General features: G+C 54.2%; 1 protein-coding gene across 3 annotated transcripts in view; it reads left to right on the plus strand.

Annotated features, from left to right (window-relative positions):
- SEMA4G (semaphorin 4G) overlaps positions 1 to 18,388 on the plus strand; it is a 106,539-nt gene that overhangs the window by 21,515 nt on the left and 66,636 nt on the right. Inside the window, exon 1 of one of the 3 annotated variants that reach the window (XM_043551661.1) lies at positions 1,342 to 1,904. The exons of the other annotated variants lie outside the window; for them this stretch is intronic. The gene's annotated coding sequence lies outside the window, so the exon portion shown is untranslated. Of the gene's footprint in view, positions 1 to 1,341; positions 1,905 to 18,388 lie in introns of those variants that run through there. 3 annotated transcript variants of the gene reach the window in all.

Raw genomic sequence — 18,388 nt, forward strand, 5'->3', positions numbered from 1 at the left:
CAGCAGGGGCCATTGTGATCATGTTGTCTGCCTGCCTGTACAGCACAGATCAGAGAACTGCCCCCCAATAATTCCGAGAGCAGAGCTTTCAGAGAAAGATCCCATCGTGGTTTTAAAAATGGTCAGCGATGGAGAATCCACCATGACCCTTGGTAAATTGTTCCAAGGATGAATTATTCTCACCATTAAAAATGTACGCCCAATTTCCAGTCTCTGGTGATGAGCAAGGGTGTGCCAACTGCCTGCAGATCTGGTCGCCCCATCTCAAAAATGACATATTGGATTTGGAAAAGGTACAGAGAAGGGCAACCAAAATGATCAGGGGGATGGAGCAGCTTCCATAGGAGAGATTAAGAAGACGGACTGTTCAGCTTGGAAAAGAGACGACTAAGGGGGGATATGATCGAGGTCTGTGAAATCATGACGGGCGTGGAGAAAGTCAATAAGGAAGTGTTATTTACTCTTTCCCATAACACAAGAACCAGGGGTCACCCAATGACATTAATAGGCAGCAGGTTTAAAACATACAAAAGGAAGTACGTCTTCACACAACGCACAGTCAGTCTATGGAACTCTTTGCCAGAGGATGTCGTGAAGGCCAAGACTATAACAGGGTTCAAAAAAGAACTAGATAAGTTCCTGGAGGACAGGTCCATCAATGGCTATTAGCCAGGATGTGCAGGGATGGTGTCCCTAGCCTCTGTTTGCCAGAAGCTGGGAGTGGGCGACAGGGGAGGGATCACTTGGTGATTACCTGTTCTGCTCATTCCTCTGGGGCCCCTGGCATTGGCCACTGTTGGAAGACAGGATGCTGAGCTGGATGGACCTTTGGTCTGACTCTGGATGGCCGCTCTTATGAAGTAGCCCTGCAGAGGGTGCTGACTTACGTACTGATTGATCGCCATGTACGCTGTTGGCTTTGGCTCAGTAGCAAAGTTCAGAACTCTGGGTCTCTGGATCACCTTAATCTTGCAGTGATGTGTTTCCAAATCTAGACTTTGGAGGGTCTCTAACTCCAGCCCCAGGCCCATCTGTTGGTGGTCTGTATAGAGCTAGGGAAATAAGACATAATGGGCGTGAGCCATTCTGAGACTCAGCACTGGATTTGCGTTGCATAGGCCGCCATACAGCAGTCGGCTGGCTTGGACCACTAATCAGCTGGGCTGATTTAAAATCAGTGACTGAGGGCGGAGGCTCTGTGTGCTTTTTTATCAGTCTCCCACACCAGCCGGTTCTCCCTTTCCTGTGCTGCACCCAGAACTTGCACCGCTCTGGTGAGCTTTTAACAGAATGCACAAACGTACTATTGTAAAAACGAAGGGCAGCTGTGTCTGGGGGGGAATGGCCACTGTGCGTGTTTTAGGCAGGCTGGGAAGCGAACTGGCGTCTCTAAATAGATGTGAGAAAGTTACAAGCCATTAATAAGCGGAGCCGAGATGGGAACGGATCTCATGGGGGCATCTAAGCAAGGCCACTTTCTGTGCATGCCTCGCAAATGAAAACAAGATCATCCATTTCTCGGTGGGCCGCGGCGGTTTTAGAAGTGCTTTGTGGGAAAAGGAATCCAGAGGGGAATATTCGGGCGACTTGTTGTTGCAGGAGGGGAACAGTGACAGCTGCGTTCAATATCCGCACGCAGAGCTAATGAGGAGCTTTTTAACGGCCGCTGGTGCACAAAGGAATGGGAGAAAGTGGCAGGCCCCAATGTTCTGTCTGCAGCTACTGCCAGGTGGGAATGGATTGCTACGGGGGAGGAGGGTCAGTGTGTTACAGCTCCCCCTTGATTCTTTCGAGGCCCTGAATGCCAGCATCAGACCCCAGCGGGAGGAGCAAGAACTCAGCACCTCTCGCAATCTCAGGCCAGAGGCTTTTGACCCCTGATCCAGCAAAGCACTTTTAAGCACGTGAGTACTCCCGTTGGCTGCTCATAGAGCCCTGGGACTTGAAACAAAGCACGGGCTCTGCCGGGCTGGGTCTGCAGAGCCGACGAAAATGGCTGCGCTGATGTAATCGCCATCCCGGAGCAATGGGCAGCGACACAGGACGGTGGTTTAGTTTTTCCTATTTGGCCATGAAAATTAAAACGGCTCCCACTGTTAGCTCTGCAAAGGAGGACAGTGCTGGGGACGGACGTGGGGCGAGCGGCCGTCTGGCTGGTGAGGGCTTCCTCCTGGGAAGCAGATTGGCCTGTGTAATGGGGAAAAGAACATCCTGTCAGGATCCTGAGCTTGTCAGAGCTGTCACTGCTAAATTCCCTGCTCTTTTGACTAGGCTAGTGCAACAGAGCGGAGCCCAGACCCCATGCTGGGGGGAGGGAAGGCATGCACGGCCAGTCTCTGCTCTGATTACTGTTCAATAAACACTTGAATCAACCAGTAATTTAAAAATGCCTTGCCACTCTAGAGTAAACGGAGAGCTTAGATTCTTCAGTGTCTGACCCGGCCCTGTCGGGCTGTCAGCTACAGTAGGGGCTTCTGGTTCAGTCCTTCATCTTGGTGTTGGATTGGAGAACAGGGTTGTTTCCAGTTACCGACTCTCCTCCTAACGCAGCTGCTATAATACTGTACCTTCCTGCTTTACGTGGGCGGTTCCCACCGGTTGCCCGATCCCGAGGGTTTGTACCCCTCATCCCTCTTGGAGGCTTCGCTTGGGTGTCTCAAGGCAGTCCAGTGTTTGCAGAATTGGACCCTTTCCGTACCCAGCCCTCCTGAAGGGCTGCGTGCATTGGGCCTGGTTCTCCATTGCCCAGGCCAAGTGGCCGTGTGGATGATGAGTAGCGTTTGCCACTCGCTCTGCGCGGGTGTTTCTGATGAACACAGCGGGGGACAGTCTGGCTCAGTACATCCTGCTGAACTGGAAGCCGGAGTCCAGCTTTCTGACAGCTGGGCAGTGAGGCGTGGGATGGTGGATGGGCCGTTTCTCCTGGAGAGACGGGAGGACAAGCCAAGGTGAAGGATAGCGTTAACCTGCTCTGGAGAAGCTAACGTGGCCGTCGTAAAAGAAGTGATGAAGTTGGGGCTGAATCTACAACAGAGTGGAGAGTAAAAGGATGGGGGGGGAGACAACTACAGGCAGATGCTATAAACTGGGAGGACCAGCAAGGAGTCTCTGGCCGTGCTGTACTCTGCCCAGCGCTGCTGAGCTGGCGGTTGGGACGATGGCAAAGCACCTCTAATCTGGGTACCTACGTGGCCTCCAACACTTTGTCCTGTGGTATTCGGAGCAGGAAGCACAAATGCCCATTTCCTCCTAGGTGGGAGGGTTGTAGGTATGTTCCTTTGGGAGCTGGTTGAAACATTTTCAGTAAAGTTAGGGCTGTGTGGGTGTGGGTGTTTAAATGAAAAATGGCTTCTTTTTCCTGACCAAAATATAAATATTTGCAGAAAAAATTAATTTTGATCAAAACACTGTTTTTTTAAGACTTGAAACACAACTTTTTGTCTTTGTTGGTGGAAATTCTCACTTGATCTTTTACCCCCCCCCCTCGCCCCAACCCCCTCTTTTCCAGCTGGGATGGGGGAAGAGTAAAAGAGCAAGTGGGTTTTTCCCCCAACAAAATCATATTGTCGGGTTTTTTCACCAACAAAATTTATTTGACGCTTTCATGGGCCGATGGAATTTCAAACAAAACAAAAACACCTTAGTTCCTTGCAAAATATTTTGCGAAATATACTCCCCCTCCTTCTCCTCCGCCCAGCTCTGGTGTGCTTCCTCAGAAGCATATTGCATTGGTCCCAGAAAGACACCGGTCTAGAGACGCTGCTGGGCTGAAATAGCTCAGTGATCGTGAGATAGAGCAGCGCTGCCCGTGGTGGAGGGCAGAGATCTCTCTTCTTTGTGTAAGTTTAAAACAAAAAATCCACGCAAAGATTTTGCTCCACACACTTAAAATCCAAACTGCCCCTTTTTGCTCCCAACTGCAGGGGGCAGTCGGTGGCCCAGCGACTCCAGAAGTCTGATCTCAGAGGTTCCAGTTACTGGAGTTAGAGATGAGTTTCCCCTTTGTGCTCCGTGCAGAAATGCGCAGGCTCACTCTCGCCCGTCATTTCTCTCCTTGACCCGCGTCTGAGTCAGCCAGGCTCCTGCGCGCCCCTCTGTAACGTGGGAGGATGCTTGGGGGAAGACTGTGATCTCGTCTGTGCTTGGGGGGAGGGGACGGAACAGGCTTCATTAGCAAAATGATGGTGCCACCCCCAAGAGGTGGCTTAATGTGACCCTATTTTGGGGATGGGGGAGTAGTAAAATGGTATAGAAATATTATACTGAGAGAGAGAATTATAGAGAGAATCCACTTAGTGCTATCAGGGATTGAAATCATAGGTATGCACAGAACAGGTCCAGCACAAGCTAGCTCCTTCCTTCCTCTCCTATCCCCCTCTGCCCCCATTCACACCTGTCTTGGTAGTGTGCTCCAGCTCGCGTCCCAATAAACTGCACCTCTTGGGATATTTGAACAGCCTCCATGGCTCTCACGGGACTGCCTAGGAAAAGAGAGATGACCGTGGCAGCTCTAATGGCAGGTGTCACCAGGTGGCGCTATCCTAGTCATCCACGTTCTTAGCATGTGAGCAAGTTTTGACTCTTGGGGAGACATGCTGCCATGTTGAGTTTTGTGTTATGGGAGGTTTCTGCGTAGAGGCAGCCTGAGGAGAGAGGTTGCTATGCAAGCAGGAGAGTTTGCTCTCTGCCTTGGTCTCCAATGCCTCAAGGAGGAACAGGGCGCTGCTATTGGGCTGAGATTCCTGGAAGAAGGGATGGCTTTGCATGCTCTTTTGACCACCTCTGTTCCAGGACTGGTGTGTGTGTAAAATCAAGGAGTTACCCTTGGAGTGTACCCGAATTCTTTGACTTTAATTTCTCCTCTGCTGGGAAGCTGACCAGCAAGACTCCAGACATCAGCGACTGCTCAGCAGAAATGTTTTAATGGGACACTGGTGTCAGAAGAAGGGGGCAACACAGCCATCTTATGGGACTGGCTTTTGATCTTGCCTGGAAAATTCACCCCTCCAGCTTTTCTCTCCAGGCCTGGAATCTCGTTTAGCCTTTTTAGAATTTGTTTGTTCTCTGTTTCAGATCTAATGAAATATTTGCTCTTGGGAAAACATCTGCAGCAAGCATGTTTGAACAGTGTTCTGGAGGGCTAGGTAGTTGGTGTGTGTGTGTGTATATATATATATAAACAATATACATATAAAGAAAATCTTAAGCAAACCAATCCACATGAGTTGCTTTATCAAGAGGTCTTCTATTCAGAGTTCTTGGCCCATCTCTCCTGTTCTCATTAGTTCCTTTTAAAATTAGCAGGCAGCTTCTGCGGGAATGGCTATTCCTGCGATGGGATTGGAACTGAACAGTTTAGAGGAGATGAAGATTTTGTTCATTAGAGCCCAAATGAGAGGCAGAAACGCAAAAGCGGGCAATAAAGAGACATCAGCTTCAAGGTTTGGTTAATGGCCTTTAAAACCCACCTCCCCAGAGTCTGGCCTGTGCTGTTTTAAAACAGGAACTAGCAGGCCCCAGGGCAACGTCAAGGATTTTTTGGTAAATTACAAAACTCTCGATACGGATTAGCTTTTGCCACTCGATATTCTGACTTACCCTGCTTGAGACCGGCAAGCGCTTTGAGAAGTAGCTCGAAAGCTTATCCCAGGGCTGCTGCTGCTTCTGTGAACGCCTCTCTATCCTCCCCATGAAACCGAAGAGTGGAACGAAGGGGGGGGGGGGGGGGAGAGGAGGGAGTGGGAGACGCTCCGGGAGGGTGTTTAAAGCTGCTCGCTGCAAGTGCAGAAGCAACGGAATGAAACTGTGCAAAGAATGACTGACTCGTTACCTAGGTGGGCATGGGGAGACCTTTCCGTTGTTCGCTGGAAATAGCTTCTTTGCTCATGACTCGTAATCAGGCACCACTCTAATGTTTTGGTTTTTGTGCAGGGGGAGAGGGGGCTTGGTTTCCATTGCTGGGCTCCCCCTGGTTTGGAAATGTGCTGATGTTTGCTGGCACAGAGGTGTCTTTAAAGGTGACGGCGTGGGGTTGGAGGCAGAGTTGTAGCTGTCTGACGTTCGCCCTCGCTGATGCTTTTCCGGTTGTGCTTTACTGGAGCCTGTCTTGTCTCCCGAGTGGCAATGAGAGGCCAGTTCTGCTGTTGCAACCTGTGTGCAACGGGGTCAGGACTTGCCTGAGTCTCATTCTCAGCCCCATGGCCAAAGAACCACTGCAAATCGTTAATCCTAAATCTGTGTTCCTAATGAGCCGGCCCACATAAGTGGATCTAAATCATGATGAGTTCACTAGGGTCGGGTATTTCCTCCCTCGCTGGCTATTGCGGGAGATGCTGCATAAGGGGCACCTGACTGCTGGGACAGCCAGGGTTCCCCCTTCTCCAGTGCACGTGAGGCCTGATCCTCTGAAGCGAGCATGTGTGAGACTAGATGTTCTCAGTACGCGCGGCTGTGTCTCGCTGAGCGGCTGCTTCTCCAGCAGTAGCACTGACAGCTTTGCTGCTCAGACCTGCATCCACATACTCAGTGCAAGGCCTTTCCCACCCTCTGCTTTTTGCTCTGGTATCAGCCAGCCGAGGGTGAGACAAGCTGGTGGGTCCCGGTCGGGTTTCTAATACAGCAGCTCCACTAGCCCTCTCGATAGGGGGACCAGGACTGGATGGGCACGAAGGGCGAGTCCGTGGAGGTGGTCTCGTAACAAGGTTGAGGTTGTTGGTGGGGTGGGGAGGGATAGGCCGGCCCTGGTGCTGGACCTGCCCTGGGATGGCTGGTCTCTGAACCTGGCCCCGGGTGCATAGAGTCCAGGGCCAGGTGTCCAACCCCCTGGAGAATAGGAGCCCTGCATGAATCGTTCGGCACTACCAGGGGTCTTACCCTGGGTGTTTCCACAAATGCATCCTCCATTGGCTTATGATCAAGGACCCGTGTGAGCACGGAGCATTGTGCTGGCAGAGAATAGAGAAGGGCCTGGGAAACCAATTCACTCAGTCTTGCTTCCCCCCCCCTCCCCGCTTCAAGTCTCCAAAGCCCAGCGGCAGTGGGAAGCTGAGCCAGCTGGCAACGTGCCGCTGTGAAATGCTCTTTGCTGGAAATGTCTCTGCTGCGTTCCCGAGAGCCGATGGCTACAACCCAGTGCTGGGCTTGGCGAATGAGGCCGGGGCTGCAGGTAACTCCTCAGAGGAGACTGTCTGGGTCGCACCAGGGATGTGGTGCCAGCAAAGGCTGGTGAAAGACGTTCCTGAGAAAGCAGGGGCAACCAAGGGGCTGGAGAGCGCAGGGGACTCTCCCACCCATCTCTCCCTTTCTGGCCAGGTGGGGGCGCTCTGGGTGGCAGACCCAGGGTTCCACTGTGCGACGCCTGACACCGTGCAGTGCCTGTGAACCTGAGGAGTAAAGCATAAGACAATATCCAGTCACAGCTCCGGGGGGAAGGTCAGGACATTCCACAGCCCCTCGTCTTGCAAAAAATGCCCTCCAATCTTCCAGGACCACGAGTGTTTGGAGTCTGTTTCGCTTCTAGGCACTTCCCTTTCTCTGGAGGCGATGGGCACTATCAGGACAGGATTGTATCCTGACAGCCCACTAGCACCTTCTTTCAATGTGACTCGTTTGGAATGCGAGGATCTGACCGGTCGCTTCCCAGCTTACGGCTGCCTCTGCTGCTTAGCCAAAGGCCTTAGCCTAAGAACAGGGCCTCCGACTGGCACAGTGAGAGAAGGCCCTATACAGTCAGACAGTGATTTTGATTCTCTCTTTTATGCCTCTGTAACTAGCTAAGTGATAAGAATACACCTAAATTCTTAGAGTACAGGCCTTTACAGGCAGGCCTGAATATCTATAGCCTAACAGTGTGGCTTTCCCGCGGGCACATGGTGAGCCTTCAGCCGGGAGGACTCAAGCTCCAGGGTTGAGTGGAACAAACGTGTTCCCGTGACTCTGCACGTGACGAGGCCACGTGTCTTTTCCGTAGTGCTGGCGGGCGGGGCAGGGCTCATGGGCGTCCAGGCTTCCAAAGCTAACCACAGCTACTGGGGCGGTAACGGGAGCTGATTCTCCGGGCAGTCGCCTGCCCTGGGCATGGCTGCGTTGGGCATATTAGCAAGAGTCTGATTTTCAATCTCTCTATAAACGGTGGGTGCATAGCAGCAATTCTGCAAGGGAGGGAAACCCTGGGCAAAAGCAGACGCTGCAGAGATGACCCGAGAACGCAGCCAGGTGGCTTCCTTGGGTGCGCTTTGCTCGGAAGCATCTGAAATATTCCAGCTCCCTGAAAGGAGCAGTGCCGAGAGAGACAGCCCTGACAGAGCCCTGTGGAGAACTCTCCACCAAGGAAGCCGGGCACTGCAGTGACAGCTTACCTCGCCGGCCATCTCTCTGAAAAGCTTCTTGCTCCATCTGCATTGGGAGCAAAGGAAGTCAGTCATGCCCACAGGCACAGGGAGGGAGTGCCGCTGAGTGGATAGAGCCGGGCGCTGAGCTGGGTGGCTGGGTCCATTCCTGGTTCTGGCAGACTCTCCACATAACCTCGTTCAAGCCACTCCAAACTGGGTCGAACGGCCACCTCACCGGTGTGTGACGCTTGCGCCATGTTTGTGACGCACCTCGGGCCCCCTGGCTGCAAGAAGCTATTAAAGCGAGGGTCCGTTTAAAAGGCCGGGGGCTCCCTGCCTGTATGATGCGGGGTCAGACACAGGACAGGGCTGAGTCTCTCTCGTGTTCGCTCAGATGGTGTCTTTTCCCGTCAGTCACATTGGCCAGTATTTTCCGAAGTGCCCCACTGGGCTTCCAGACGCACCCGGCCGGTGGGGTTCTGAGCTCTCGAAGCTCCAGCCCGTTATTAGATATTTCCTGGCATTCCCCTCCCCACTGGCCGTGCCCCCAGCGGATATTTAAAGGCATATTTATATAGTGGAGCCAATTTTCCGCTTAACAGGCCCCAGGGATGAAACCAGAAGCTGTTGGTTTATGATGCAGCAGGGAAAACATCATGTAAGTTCTAGGCACAATCCTAGCCATTCAGCCGATGGAACGAGCTGAGGTTTTGGGGATCGTCTTGACCAGAGATAATCAGGGTTAGACTTTGCACCCGTCTATGATGGGAGGGTCGGGAAGGTTGGAACTGGTTGTGTCACAGCTTGTGTGCGAGGACTGATGATTCACTAGAGGCCCCTTAGAACATAACATAAGAGCGGCCAGACTGGGTCAGACCAAAGGTCCATCTAGCCCAGTATCCTGTCTGCCGACAGTGGCCGGTGCCAGGTGCCTCAGAGGGAATGAACAGAACAGGGAATCCTCAAGTGATCCGTTCCCGGTCGCTCGTTCCAAGCTTCGGGCAAACAGAGGCTAGGGACACCATCCTTCACTCCACATGAGTCTCCGTTAGCACCTTGATCCCCCAGTAACTTGCGTCATCCTGTCTTGGTGAAAGAACTTAATTGTCAGACTCTGGGTCAGACCCCAGACCTTGCCCTTTGCTCCTCTGCCAGGAAAGGAACTAACGGCTGGTACAATTGTCCGAGATAGCAAATAGAAGGGTGCGCAGAAGAGTCCCCTAACCTCCAGTCGTGTGGGGTTGGGGGGACCCTGTTACCTCACACTGAGCTTCCTATAACCAGAGAAGAGTTGGAGATTCAATGAGGTTTGTTGGGCACCTCAATATGGCAATCTAGTTTAAGCTGGGAAGTGATCAGACGCTGTGGGTGGGCAGCTGGTGTGCTGAGACCCCTGCCTGTTCTGCTGTGTGCTGACCACTATCACCTGATTGTTTCCTTCTGCTTCCCCTCTTGGAGCAGGGACTGTCTTTGTTCTGTGTTTGTACAGCGCCTAGCGCCTTGCTGCCCTTCTCCACAACCACAATACGTATACTGACTGTGGTGATGGCAGCTGTTGCACTCCCCCTCAGGCAGTGGTCCCCACATCCCCAGCCTTGCTCTTTCCCCAGCCCCGCTCCACCCCCAGCCTTGCTCCTTCCCCACTTCTGCTTGGCTTCGAGGCCCGGGCCAGCCCCATGGGGGACAGGGAGGGAGCGCTATGCTTCCAGGACAGCTCCACCCGCTGGCCCAGCTCCGCCCCCAGGCCCAGTTCTACTCTGCCCCTGCCCCGCCTCCGGGCCAGATCCGCCCCCAGCCCCAGTTCCGCTTTGCCCCCAACCCAGCTCCGCCTCCAGGCCCAGCTCCGCCCCCAGCCCCAGTTCCACTCTGCCCCGGCTGGGGGAGGTTGCAGACAGATTCTGTTAATGGTAAGGTTGGGCACAACTGGAAAAGTGTGTGCCCCACTGGCCCAAGGCTTACAGGTGGCAGCCCCGCTAGGCTTGCTTAGCCTTGAAGAGTCCCAGACAGGGCTTTGGAGCAGAGCCCCGAGCTGGAGCACGGCGCAGTGGAGCTGCAGGTTTTTGCCTGGAGCTGGAGCGGAGCCGGAGAACAGCTCCAAAGCCCTGGTCCCAGAGGAATAATTATCTAGCTGGGAACCTCAAGGGCATGTCATATGCGTCAGGCCCTGCTTTATTACCCTGACCTTTAGTGTGAAAACAAGGGATCGTGTGGTGAAACACCAGCATCATAGACTTGGGTTGCACAATGTTACGGTGCGGCATCCTGCCTCGACCCCTTTCCTTGCACACTGTGCTGTGTTCCCCACCCCGGGGGCCGGCTGTGTAAGGTCTTCGGGGCAAGTACTTGTGTTTGTAATGTATCTCGTGCCCTGAGCACTCTGGGCACCTAATCTCATCACCCTAGTTACCACTAAACTGGCTGGAGTTAGCTGCTGCAGAAGGCCAGCAAGTTAAATCTTGTGTGGCTGGATTGGTTTAATCCTCCCACCTTCTTTGTGGACAGCAGGAAGTGGGCTTTTCCCTACACACCGCATTGCTTAATTGGCTCCCTCCATTACAGTTTTACACCTTCCTCTGAAATGCCCGGCTGGATTAGACGGGTTTACACAACCGGATCAGGTTACTGGCATGTTGCGTGGGGTTTTGGCCGGAATTTCCTCCCTGCTGGAACGGAATCCAAGGCAGATGCTGAATTTCCAGGCAACTTTTTAAGGAGAAGCTGAAATCTAGTGGAATAATGGTGGGAAACCTGCTCACCCTAGAAACAACTCGGCTAAGGTGCCAAATTGCCCCTGTATTCTCCCACTGCTCCTTTTCGTTTTTGGTCACTGCCTGAAATGTCTTCACCTGAAGGCCCCGTCCGCTCAAGTCTCCCCGCTGTGACTTGCAACTTCAGAGACGCCTTCCCCGTCCCGTCTCAGCGCCCGTCCTTCATCTGAAGGCATAGGACACGGCTGCGTCAAAGCTGAAAAAATCTTGTTATGAGGCTCCACGTGTTAATTGCAGAGAGAATGGGCCAGTAAAGGATGTCGCCTCCCCTTACCTTGTCTCTCTCAATTGCCAAAAGAGGCATGAATCCAGCTGTACAGGAAAGGGCTGCCTTTGAGAACAGATGTTGCCTCATGAAAGGAGGCTTCCAGCTCCCTCGGGCTGCAGGAGGAGGTAGGGAAATTGAAAACATCTGGATCTTTTCAATCTCTTCCCCGCATGGTCAGGTTTGTTCCTGGCTAGCTTTTCTCTTCTGAAGAGGCTGGCCCAGGCTTTGGTTTTTAAATGTGCTATGCAGGGAGCTACACTCCTGTTGCCTTAGTTGTCCACTTGCATCACATCCAATAAACCTTTCAACTGAAGGGGAAAGCGCCCTTCTGGTTTCGGGTTTCAAAGTGGCAGCCGTGTTAGTCTGTATCAGCAAAAACAAGGAGGAGTCCTTGTGGCACCTTAGAGACTAACACATTTATTTGGGCATAAGCTTTCGTGGGCTAAACCCCACTTCATCAGATGGAACGCTTGCCGTGTTCTTTGTCCCTGTCTGGAGAGGCGTCTTAGCAGGGCAGGTCTTCACGACAGAATTATTTCGGTGTACCTACGTTGCCCCAGGGTGTGAAAAATCCACATGCCTGAGTGACTTAGTTACACCGACCTAAACGCCGGTGTAGACAGCGCCGACATAGCTACCGCCTCTCGGTAGGATTAATTACACCGACGGGAGAGCTCTCTCCCGTCGACGGAGAGCATCTTCATTGAAGCACTGCAGCTCTGCCGATACAGTGTTTTAAGTGTAGACCTGCCCTTAGAGTCTGTCGACACTGCAGTCAGGAGGTGTGATTGCTGCACGTGTAGACATAACCGAGCTACCTTTGAGCCCCCTAAGCTGATGAAAGTGGAGCCCTAACTTCTAAGGAAAAATTGCAGAATGAGCCGTATAGGATGAGCGGCTGCCCCCTTCTGTCTCTCTCCACTGTACCCCACTTCCTTTGCCATAGCATGAGGGTTCTCGCTACTTCTCCCTCGTGCCATCTTCCATTCAGCAGGGACCGGCAGAGAGAGATTGGTCCTTCCTGGGTGATGGGTGTGCTGCCTCTCGGTGGAAAGGGCCGAAGAGTTGTCCTGGGGAGGAGTGGCTGTCCCTGGGGGCGTCTGAGCCGGGCAGTAAGAGAGCTTGGGTCATGCAGCTCTGGAGCTGATTGTGCCAGCAGGAGCCCTAGGAGCTGCAGAGCTGGTGAAGGTGTCTCAGCTCCGCACCTGGCTGACTTAGGATCCCCAGCTGTTGTCTGGTTCCTCCTGTCCCCCGCCCCCACCTCCAAAACTGCCATTAGCTGGCCAAAAGCCCTGGGTCCCCTTAGCCCTGGTGGCCTGAGCTTCCTCTGCCACCGGCCAAATGGGTCCTGCCCGTGGCTGCATTTCGTGGGGCATCACTAGAGTTATTTGGGTAAAATGAAAAGCTCCCTCCATCCCCCCGTTCTGCTACTGCGACCCTCCGCCCTGCTCTGCTGCCGACACAGAGCGTGCCACGCAGTGCAGGGGAGTGCCTGGGCTGGGGCCTAGAACTAGGGGTTGTGGAGGTGACCTGGTGCGTGTGAAGCACGCGTGCTGTGTTAAACCAGGCCTGCTTGTGTTCCTCGTGCCACTGGAAATGGATCCTCCGTGCCATAAGGGACGTGGACTGTGGCTCTTCTCCTGTCCCAGGGCAGACAGGGAGCAGGGGAGGCCTCCTGTCTAAATGCACCTTCTGTCAGGCTGGACAACCTTAATGCGGCTCTTCCCAGGAGAACCCTCCTCTCTGATCCAGTTCAGCCACCTGCCTTCCCAGGCCCCAGCAGGATGTGAGAGCGGAGTGGAAAGTGACTAACCGAGCAGGCAGAGATGCACCCAGATTAAAGCTCACATCTCTGTCCGAGATTAGTTCCGTGTGTGTGTGTGTGTATCTGTCTGTCTGTCTGTAGCTCTCTCGCCTCTGGAAGTGCTGATCTCTGCATGACGACCTGGTGAGCAAATCAGCAGAAATCCCTTCACGTGAGCCGATATCATTGGCAGTTCAGACACCCTCACAGTATCTGCGTCAGCGCTAGGCCAGCCAACCATGGCGGACCCGCTCTCCCACTTGCTTCTTCCTCAGGCCAGCCACGGCAGGGAGTGGTCTTTGCTAAGGTTCTCCTAGAACGGCCTGTTGGGGTTTTTTAATCTTTTCATTGGTTTCATTTTCAGAGCCAGCAATTCCCTCCTTTCCCCCTCCAGCTCTGCCATGTGACTAAGATCAATTGTTTCTCCTACATATTACTCTTCATGCAGGTCAGCAGTGCAAAAAATGGCCTGAAGGCGAAGGAAGGAAAAGTTTAGGCCAGACTTTAAAGAAGATAATTCTCAGCCTCAAGAGCCATCAGGCCAGAATGCCTAGGGAAGCTGGCAGAGGTACCGTTGCTGCAGATCAAAGCACGTTGGATTTGAAGTTATGGGCAATGATGTAGCAAAAGGCAGATGAGCCGAGGTCTGGCAAGCCCCTTCTGCCCTTGTGCACAGCCTGTCACCCCCTCAACTCCCACGGTGCGCTTGGGGTGCCCAAGGAATGTCGGATCAGATGCTACGCTCCCTTGAGTCAGGAAGCAGAGAGAGCAGCCAAAGTTCCTCCAGCCACCTGGCCACGAAATAAGCTCTACTTTCCTGAAACTTTGCCAGGTGCAACCTTGGGTCATGGGCGATAACGAATTTGGTGGCTTCTCCCCACTTCTGTGCACATGTGCCACCTGTCTGATGCAGGGTTTCTGGGTGGCCTAGATCTGGACTAGCGGAGAGGGGCCCATGGCTCAGAGTGGAAGTGAATTGTCTTCACCATGCCTGAGCCCCGGGACGGGAATAACACAAGGAATACTGTGGACCAGGGCTGGATGGGAAGGTCGTCCGGGACCTCCCTACCTGGCATGTAATTCAAGCTCCCCGTTAGGTCTGGTACAATGTACTTAACTCTGCACACGTTGAGAACAGCCCATTGAAAACGCAGCTCGCTGCTGGTTTAACTTCCAGCTGAGCCAAGCGCGTGCTGCTCCAGCTGATCTCCAGTTAGACGCCCCGACGGAGACCAGCCTCCCTGTTACCCCAGGCACGGAGGCGTTCTTGCTGTGAAAGTCAGGCCTCTGCAGCGCAGCCCGGAGCTTGTTGCATAAACACGGACGTTTGTGTTGGTACAGCCTGGCTGCAATGAGCTACCGTCTGCAAATATCCTCCCTCGAACGCTGATCGCTGGGTGGTCTCCAGCATGCACTGGCAGCATGGGGGGTCTGCCAGCGAGACCAGTGCCAACTGGTGAGTGAGCGGTGGCAGCTGGTCTCCTCCAAAGGAAAGCCGCTCTGTGCATCTGGGAGAGAGCGAGCACCGAGCGGTTGCTATTCCAGACAGATATCCACGCTTTCCCCTCTCAGTGAATCCCTTCCAGCAGCCCAGGCTTGAGTGGGCCGCAGTCAGAACCATGCTCCATAGGCCCGTAGGGTTAGAAGGGCCCGTGAGCTTTGGCTAGTCTAACCCCTTGCCAGGATGACTTAGTACTTTCCAGCGGTCGCTCTCGAAGCCGTGGGTCTGTAACCCAACTTTGGGAAGCAGGGAAAAGCCTACCTGCCTTCCCTGGCCTCCCGTGGTGAGTCAGCGGTGGAGTGGGGAGTAAACCCAGCGGCCTCCATGAAGCCGTTGGCTAGCACACTTACAGGCTGGCAGGCAAAGCCTCAGGCTTGCTACCTGCCGTAGGGCTGAAGTCAGAATTCCCGTGTACGATGCCGCGGGTACACCTGGCCCCTTGGAACAGGGTTGTTACCGTAACCCCCCATGCAAAGGCCAGGTGCCAGCGCCCACAACCGCTGCCCGTGCTGACCGGTTGTTTCCCCGTGCTTCTGCTGGCTGTCACTTGTCTCTGACTCAGGTTGTAAGCTGTTTGCGGCAGGGAAGGTCATTTCACGGTGTGTGTGTGTGGGGTGTACAGTGTCTAGCGCAGCAGGGCCTCGATCCAGGATCGGGTCCCTCAGTGCTAGCGTAATAGAGATTATCACGTCACCTTCCCACAGAACAGGGGTTCCCAAACTTTTTGCCGGCACAATCCCATTGTAATGAATTATTTCCTCTGGGGCCCCAGACAGCATGGAGGGCACCATCATGAAGAGCAGTGGGGCGTGCGAGGTCACGCTGAGTGGAGCAAATGGCATCCGCCCTGCACTAGGGATTGCGGCAATCCCAACTGCTGATGGGGTGATGTCATTTGGGTGCATGGCCCATGGTTTGGGAACTGCCGCTGTAGCACCAGTCATCGGAGGGTCTTGCAAAGCAGTAAGTCTCCCAGTGCACTGGGCCATGGGCATTGTCCCTCCTTTACCTAAGGCTAATTGACATGCCCAAGGGCAGTTAGTGGCAAAGCTGAGGGTAGGTCCCAGGAGTTCAACTCCAAATACCTCCCCTGCTCTGACCACTGAGCCGCCCTTCCCGGGCAGGAGTGGCACCGGGACAGTGACATCACGGCCTGCCATGAAAGGAACCTTGTTGGTTTGATTTCCAGGGAGCCTGCTTCAGGGGCAGCTTGGAGCAAGGCACTGCGCCAAGGCACAGAGTTTACGGCCGGAAGGGACCACAAACCCAAGAGGAAAGCCATACCTTGTGGGGATCAGTCATGGGGAGGGACTGGAGGGACCTGAAAGCCAAGCCTCTCCCGCTTCCCATTCTGAAGCAGATGGATTCCCAGCCAGTAATGGGAACCAACCCCTCCTGTCCCATGGGCTCCCCTCTGCTCCAGAGGCTGGTGGCAGGCTGAGAAATCTTTCTCCATAACACTTCTTGCAGGAGATGGAGGTCTCTAACCTACACCTAAAATCTCTAGAAACTGTAGGGGCTGGCCGTGCTGCCCTGGCTTGCAAGCAAAAGCAGGGTCCGACCAAGAGAGAGCCAGCCTGCTGGCAGCGGGTGACTGTAGATGGGGACAGAAGACTGGACGGCTGAACATTGTACTAGGAGTGAGGAACACCTGCCCTGCCTCCCCCCATGGCTGTGGGAGATTGCTGAATCTCTCTGTCACAGCTTCTCTATCTGCGAAACGGGGACAGACCCTCCCAGAGGCATGGAGGATCCAGGGCTGAACTGCTCTGAAAGGGGGAAAGCCCTGTACCCGGGCCAGTGGTGCCCTGATGCCCCAGCATGCTGCCCCAGGGCGCTAGGCTGCAGGTGCCATCTGCTGGGCAAAACTTAAACCCAAGGCTCTAACCACGTGCAGCCATGATATATCCCAGTGTTTCTCAACCAGGGGTCCGGGGGCCGCGAGCAGGTGTCAGGGGGTCCTCCAAGCAGGGCCAGCATTAGACTCGCTGAGACACAGGGCAGAAAGCCAAAGGCCCACCGCATGGGGCTGAAACCCAGGTCCCTGACCCCTGCCACCTGGGGCTGAAGCGGAAGCCTGAGCTTCTTAGCTTTGTGGGGGTCCCCATGGCATGGGGCCCTGGGGAATTGCCCTGCTTAATGCCGGCCCTGGCTTTTACATGCAGAAAACCAGGCGTTGTGGCACAGGTGGATCATGGAGTTTTTATAGCATGTTGGGGGGGGCCTCCGAAAGAAAAAAGTTGAGACCCCCTGCTGTATCCCCCGGGGCCACTCAGGAGTCAGGAGTGGTCTGTCTTTGTGTCCTGCCAACATTTCACTGCCTGTCCTAAAATCCCTGCAGCTGACACAGCTGCTGCATTGTCAGTGGTAGGTGTGAATCACACACACACACACACACACACACACACACACACACACACACACACACACACACACACACACACACACACACGTTTGGATTTTGAAAGGTGCTGGTGAGAGATTAACCTGTATACGGCCAGTGCTGTCGAACCACATAAGCGGAGAGTAAAATTGCCTGGCTACGAGCCAGCCTGCCAGGCCTGTGATGGTACAGGGGTACCGCTAACGTGCGCTTCCCTCGCTTTGAATCATTAAAGTGACCGAGTTCCTGCTGTGACCGGTGGCTCGCAGAGACGCTAAACGATAGCTCCGGCTCTTTGTGATCCTTTGGGACGAGTCGGCGTTGCTCAGAACGCCTCCAGAAAAGCTGCCACGATAGAAGCTTGGAGAGACTCGCTGACTTACTCGCAGTGCTGGAGAGCACTGAGACGCTGGCAGGGATCAGAGGTGACGGCTTTTATTGGAGTCTGAACAGCTCGGAAGCTGTGAAATGAAGAGAACAGAGTCTGGCTGCCTGACTCGGCTACTGTTCCTCTCTGTGCCCACCCCCCTGGTTGGGAAAGAACCTGAAATGTATGCAATCGCTCGCTGCCTCCTGCAGTATCTCGGCCTCCCTCCGAGCTCTGCGGCTTCCCGTAAGCGGGTTCAGGGCTGGTCAGAGAGACCTGTAGGGGAAGACGGGGGAGAGCTGCAGGAGGTGCCAGTCACCTCTGGGCTGGTAGTGGGCGTATTCCTGCAGCGTGGCAGTAGGGGGCGCTGTCTTTCAGGTGAGACTTAACCCACAGCCCTGGTATCGTGGGATTGTCTTCCATGGGGGGCTCACAGCTGCCGCGTTCCCCCGCTGCCCTCTGCTCCCGATTTAGCTAAAGCTTAAAGCTGGAGCAAACGGTCGGCCCTGCCAAGTCTCTCCTCCCTCCTGCACGTGTAAGTGGCTTTGCTGTCCCTTGGGACGGCCGGGTAAGTTTCTGGATGATAAGGAAACCGCAGTGCTATATCCTTCCTTTCACGCGGCCGGAGCAGTGTGACTGTTCAAGCCAGAGGCAGTGGGCAGAGCTGCTCCCTTTGGTGTCGCTAGCTGTCTGCCGGCCCTTGCTCCCCACACTCCTTCAGCCTGGGCAGGTGCACCGGAGGGCCCTGTTTCTTGCCACAATATTCTGAATTGGAAGAAGACCAGCTGCAGCAAAACTCAAAGGGATCAGGAAGCTGGCGCGCCATGCTCACTCTCTGCTTTGGTGTGAGGAGGAATTCACACCTCTCCCTAGACTTGCTAGAAAACGACTCGGCACTTGGGGGGGGCAGGAAGATTTTTGCTGATGGTTTCCACCTCTGGCTTACGGTTTAGCAAGTTGCTGCAAC

This window comes from Chelonia mydas, chromosome 7 (genome assembly GCF_015237465.2).
Source record: "Chelonia mydas isolate rCheMyd1 chromosome 7, rCheMyd1.pri.v2, whole genome shotgun sequence".
Taxonomy (NCBI): Eukaryota; Metazoa; Chordata; order Testudines; family Cheloniidae; genus Chelonia; species Chelonia mydas.